The 6857-nt window shown below is 36.7% G+C and overlaps 1 pseudogene; it reads left to right on the top strand.

Annotated features, from left to right (window-relative positions):
* Window positions 784-2762, top strand: Gm2836 (predicted gene 2836; annotated as a pseudogene).

The following is a 6857-nucleotide window of genomic DNA, read 5'->3' as shown; positions in this document are numbered from 1 at the left end:
TCTGCAGATGAAATGGATTGCATGGTAGATGGAGTGGTCTCTGGATGGCCTTCCCTTCAGTCTCTGCTGCATTTGTGTCCCTGCATTCCCTATAGACAGGAACAACTCTGGGTTAAAGATTTTAGTTGGGTGTGTGACTCCATCCCTCCACTGGGGGCCATGTTTATCTACTGGAGGTGGTCTCTTCTGGTTCTATCTACCTGATGTTGAGTATTTCAGCTAACGTTCTCATCACTGGGTCTTGGGAGCCTCACATCCTTGGTATGTGGGACTTTCTTGTGACTTGCCAAGTTCCACAGGCCCCCTGCTACTTACTTCTATTACTTCTCCTGGACCTCTGGACTTTTCTCCTGTCTCTTCCCATACCTGGTCTTGCTCCTACCTTTTGCCCTATCCTTCTCATCTCTGACCCAGATCCCTTGATCCCTCTGCCTCCTGTGATTATTTTGTTCCCCCTTCTAAGCGATTTTGAAGCATCCACACATGGGCCTTCCTTCTTCTTAAGCTTCATAGGGTCTGTAAGTTGTATCATATGTAATTCTCAGCTTTTGGGTTAATATCCACTTATCGGTGAGTATATATCATGTATGTCCTTTTGGATCTGTGTTACCTCACTAGATATTTTCTTGTTCCATCCATTTGTCTACAAATTTCATGAAATTGTCATTTTTAATAGCCGAGTAGTATTCCATTGTGTAAATGCACCATATTTTCTGTATCCATTTTTCATTTGAGGTACATCTGGGTTGTTTCTAATTTCTGGCTATTATAAATAGGGCTGATAGATGGAAAGCGTGGGAGAACACAAGCGCTGACAGTGGATCTGAAAGCCAAAAAACAATGTAAGAAAGCACTGAGAAGAATAAAAAAGAAAAAAAGAAGTGATCCCGGGTTAAACAGGTGCTTGCAGATAATGCTAAGCAGGTGGACTTCTGGTTTGGAGATGCAAACCTTCACAAGGACAGGTTTCTACGAGAGCAAATTGAAAAATCTAGAGATGGATATGTGGACATTTCTCACCTAGTGTCTTTTAACAAAATGAAGAAGCTGACAACTGATGGGAAACTAATAGCCAGAGCACTGAAAAGCTCATCCATTGTAGAGTTGGACTTAGAGGGACCAGAATCAGGAGGAAAAAGCCCCTAGGTGAGAGACCAAAGGACTTGGAAGAACACATGGTATATGTAGAGTTGCTCCCCAAAAATGTTACTCATAGTTGGTTTGAGAGAGTATTTGGGAAATGCGGCAATGTGGTTTACATAAGTATTCCACATTACAAGTCTACTGGCGATCCTAAGGGATTTGCCTTTGTGGAGTTTGAAACAAAAGAACAAGCAGCAAAAGCCATTGAGTTTCTGAACAACCCACCAGAGCAACCACCTAAAAAGCCTGGTATATTCCCGAAGACAGTGCAAAACAAGCCCATCCCTTCCTTAGGAGTAGCTGAAGAGAAGAAAAAGAAGAAAAAGAAAAAAGAAAAAAGGCAGAATAAAGAAGGAAGAGAGTGTGCAGGCCAAAGAGTCGGCTGTGAACAACAGCAGCTCGGTCGTGTGTAAAGCCACAATGAGACCAAGGACGGCCTCTGAGGGCTCCAAAGCAGAAACCCCGGAAGCTCCAAAGCAACCTGCAAAGAAAAAGAAAAAGCAGGGCAAGGTCGAAGCATCCAGCTTACCTGAAGTCAGAGCAGGGAAGCGAGAGAGAAGCAGCGCTGAGGACGAAGACCACCTCCCCCCAAAGCCAAAAACAAAGAAGAGGGCTCAGAAGGATGGTGTCCGCCAAGCTGTTTCTGAGGTCTCCAAGGAGAGCAGAGACTTAGAATTCTGCTCTACTGAGAAGGAGAAGGAGACGGAGATAGAAAAGGTGACTCACTCTCAAAGGTCAAGAGGAAGCATAAGAAAACACATAAGGAGAGACATAAGATGGGCGAGGAGGTTATACCATTGAGAGTGCTGTCCAAGACTGAATGGATGGATTTGAAGAAAGAAGATTTGGCACTGCAAAAAGCTAGCATGGATTCTCTTAAAAAAAAAAAACCCAATAACTCAAATAAAATTGGAATCAGAAATAGAAACAGACTGTAAAATGCTACCGGCAGTGGTCAAGAGTGCTCCACCCAGTTTGTGACTGGTGTGATTGTGAAGATCGTGAGCAGAGAGCCTCTACCTGGCAGGAAACAAGTCAAGGATATTTTGGCCACAATCTCAGAAGTGTTTTTTTTACATTGATTTGCTAGAAGGAGATACTGAATGCCATGTCTGATTCAAAACCCCTGAGGATGCTCAGGCAGTAATGAATGCACAGACTGAAATTAGAAAGAAGCACTGTTGGAACCTCGAGGTCCTTTCTGGTGATCATAAGCAGAGGTAGTGGCAGAAGATTTTGGTAGATAGACAGGCCAAACTTAACCTCGGGAAAAGAAAAGAGGCACAGAAAAGCTAATCACCAAAGCTGAGAGGATTAGACTGGCTAAGACTCAGCAAGCCGGTCAGCACATTCGATTCTCTGAGTATGACTGAGAACACTACGACTTTTGTGCTTCCCTTGCTGAAGTGTTCTTAGTGCTGGGCTGTCTGATGGATGTTGTGTTGATATCTACATTAGAAAAGAAAAGGAAGAAAACCTTGGCTCCTCAATGTGTCAATAAAACTTCTCTAATAACAAGTGCATGTGTGTCAGATTTTTTTCAATGAAGGCCCTTACTCGTTGAAATTATGCAAATCAACTTGAGATGAGTTCATAAATAAATGTGTTTTGAACATAAATAAATAAATAAATAGGCTGCTATGAACATAGTGGAACACGTGTCCTTGTTATATGTTGGAGCATCTATTGGGTATATGTCCAGTAGTGGTATATCTTGGCCTTCAGGTAGAACTATTTCCAATTTTGTGAGGAACCGCTAGATTGATTTTCATTATCCACTGCTATTTTTAATAATAAACTACTATATGTTTCATTTTAGAGTTGTTCTGAGGCAACTTAGAAATATCATATTTTTGTACCTGAATCATTTCTAATATTTAGGAAATACAATCATTATTACAAATTTGCTTTTTTCTTTATAATTTTATTTTACTTTCATGTATTTTTAATGCTTCATAAAGTTATTCTCTTATATTTTAGGTATATGATGATTTATAGTTAACGATAATTATGTCCTTTTATACTAATCACTCATATTTCTGTTCAATGTGTTATTGAGTCATTTAGACTATCAATACAAACATCTATTTTTAATGACGGTAACAAGCACATATTATTGTTTTAACTATAACATAATTTTGATTTCTGCATATTGTCCCTACATATGAAGCTGCTTTTACTGAGATATTGTGGACAAGTTCTCACCTGAAAATTATGTCTATTTACAATTTAAATAATTTGGATATAGCCTACACTTGCTTTTATTCAAGTTACTTGTAGTATGTGAAATGTTTTAAATATATGAAAGAGACAACAGTTTCTTTTTTTTCCTTATTTTCTTTTTAACCAGTCTCACTTGGTTTTACCTTAGGTTTCTGGTCTATCTATTCTTAGGTTCTTGGTGAAGTGTCAGGTATGGGTTTCACCTTGGGAGTGGGCCTTAAGTCAAATCACTCTTTGGTTGTTTATGCCCACATGTTCTGTGCCACCATTGTGTTAGCATATCATGCAGGTAGTATACCATTATAGATCAAAGGTTTGTGGCTGTCTTGTTGTTTTAGTATCTCTTTTGATAGCATGAAGAACACTTTTATACACCAAAGAAAGTAGTGATGAAGGATCTATGAGGGCACAAGCTTGACATCTCTATGTTCTAGGTGTAAGACAATAGTTTCTAATCCATGGTTTTCAGATATCTGCCAGTGATAGTTTTAATATTATAACTCACTTAAAGTATTTAATAAGCTTTAGCAGATACCATTAAATACCAGTAACATAAAGAGTCTCTGTCAGGAGACAAGGAAACAGAAAAATTAGCTTTGACCTTAACCCCAACATTTATTTTTTTCCTACTGGCTAAAACAGACATGCCAAATAATAAAAAAATAAAGTATGGTTATTTCATGGCAAACAAAACGAAACAGGTGATGTCGTTCTTTCTACCTTGGTGAGTGAGTGAAGTTTTTAGTTTTCCCATGAGAAGATATGGAGGAATTATTATATCATAACACATTAAGGTGAATCTTTACAATTGAGAGGGTGTTTGACCACCAAAAAAAGACAGTAAAGCCATTGCTGGTGGGGAAAAAAGTAAGTGTATGTGTAAGAGTGAAATCTACTGGCATATATGGAGGTTAGTTAAAATTCAAAATTGCTCATCTTGACTGCTGTATCAAATAAACAGTGCATTCAAAATAAAATCTTACATTATCTGCCACTGGAGATCATTTGTGATTGTTTTCTCTTCCCTAGTTCTATGGGTTGAGGGCTGCTAGTATTCCCTCAATATCCATTCTTCCCTTCATGTATGTGAGTAGAAGTTTTGTTGCACTTTGAGTACTTTGTCAAATACTACATTTCTCTTGATTTCTAGCAGAGAGAAATGGATAGCCTTGTGACTAATTTTGGCCGTCTGATTGTGGACAGAAGTGATTTACTCAACCTTTGGCCCATTAATTTGAAAGGAATATTGGAACATAAACATGATGTCAAGGAGCTACTCAGTTGTCTTGGACAGAGAGATGGTAACTGTGTATTGATGATAGGTAGGGCAGCAATATGTTAGAAAGAAGCAGGCTCCCTGCTGATTTTGAAGTTGCCTGCCCAGATTTTGATATGCAAGGAAAACTTCTCTTTAGTTGAAAACAGCTATTGTTTTGAATCTCAGAGTTACAGCAGCCAAACCAGCATGTGGCCTAACACAGGCACTATTTCTATTAAAAGAGTAGGAAAAATTCTCAGTGGTTAATTGTGTACTTGTCAATAAGTAGCCTAGTTGATCAATGTGAAATCTCATTTGTAATCATGGCTAAAGAAGATGAGAGTATCCTGTGATAGCAGTCTTCTCCATTTATAATGAGAATTACACAACAATTTTTATTTTTATAGCTTAAACATCTTAAAATTCACAGGAAGTTTTTGATATTTTGACATATCATTATATTCATAATAACATTTTTCTCAGGTAACATGAAAATAATGAATGTAATTAAAACTGTACACCGGTTAAACTAGTTGTGACCTACTATTTTTGCATTAAAATACCAAAAACAAAAACAAAACAAAAAAACACAAAACACAAAACACAAAACACAAAACAAACAAACAAACAAAAAACAAAATAAACAAAACTAAATCTAACCAAAAAAAGCTCAGGGCCATTCTCTGAGATGTCTTCTTACCTCTTAGGTGCTGAGTGACTTTCTGGGTGTTATTTTTGCCTTGAATGATCAGTTGGAGAAAACTGAGGTTGGCAATTTAACAGATGGCTTGAAATTACCATTTCTTTTGACAAGGAAAGCAGAACAAGTTGAAAATACATTCAACAGAAATGTTGACATGCAAAGGTATTATAGCTGCTGCTTCACTATCAAATGAATCAATAATTAAAGGATGCATGATTTTCTGTGGTACACAAAGCAATAAATTGCTGCTGTGATTAATTAATAATTTAATTGAAGCTAAGGGCTTTAATCAATCTTAAAAGCTGCTTAATGTAAGCATACCACAATGAAACCCACATATCATAACAGAGAAAAGTCTTTCTATTCAATTAGCATGTTTGGAAACCCTCATCCTTCCTTTCTGGGAAGCATCCCAGAGAGATGCTGCTTATTCAGGAAGAAAAGCTGATCAAAGGAATAGTCAGAGAGTTTCTTAAAGCGTCAGCTCAAAAGACTGAATTATGTGTGATAAGGGATTTGGAGTGAGTGATTATTTTAGAAATGATGTCATCAAGATCTTTTTGTATAATCAGAAATTTAAAATATTTATTGCACCTAATATGATCAAATTATATTTGTTTGAGGCTATGATGCTACAAATAAACCAGTGAGCCTTTACATAGGTGGTATGAGCCACATAGGAAGCACTTAAGAGCGAAGAAACCCAATGCCTCATCCTGTCTCTGCTATAGATTAAGTGCTGCCAAAGTCTTTTCTAGATCTGAAATTCTTTGATTTCAAAAAATTCAGCCTTACTAGTTACAAAATTTTGTTATATGTGCCTTTGAATCTGAAATTTGAAAGGAACATTACAAATTTTAATTTGCAACCCATTATGATTCAGATCTTAGAACTCAGACTTCAGCATAATGAACAGTTTTTTTTTTCTGATTAGGATTGATAAAGAGCCAATTATAGGTGTATCTACCTGATTGAGACCATTCATAAATGCAAACAAATCCAGTCTTAGAGTGCAAAGTAGGTTATATCTGCCTATTATATGCACAAATGACTTGTGTTCTCATTAAAAACTACAGCTTGCTCATTAAGTGTTATGAATAGAATGAATGGATTTGCTTTTCATAGCTTTAAAGTGAAATGGTACTTATTATACTGGAATTTTGGAAAAGCATTTGATTTAGCAGAAAAGAATTTTTATGTTTCAGGTTTTACAGGCTTTTGGTTTTTAGGAGAAGTTCATTAAGTGAATTGTAACCATATATTTTCAACTCACAGCCCACATAATAAGCTATTCTATAAAGTCACCTTTCTTTATAGGATTGCAAGACATTACATAGAGTAGCCTAATGTCATCATTGTTATCTATTTGTATCTATTAAAAATCCCATTACAGAGATCTCAATTTACTAATTCACTATAGAACACTAAATGAAAAAGACAGAAGGGAATAATGAATCACACCTTTAGTCACATAAAATGACCCAATAATTTTCTTAAACTAAGATATTTGCTTGCAATTAGTATTGGTAG

This window comes from Mus musculus, chromosome X, assembly GCF_000001635.26.
Source record: "Mus musculus strain C57BL/6J chromosome X, GRCm38.p6 C57BL/6J".
Lineage (NCBI taxonomy): Eukaryota > Metazoa > Chordata > Mammalia > Rodentia > Muridae > Mus > Mus musculus.
The sequence above is the reverse complement of the archived record's forward strand: the minus strand, read 5'-3'. Positions and strand labels throughout refer to the sequence as shown.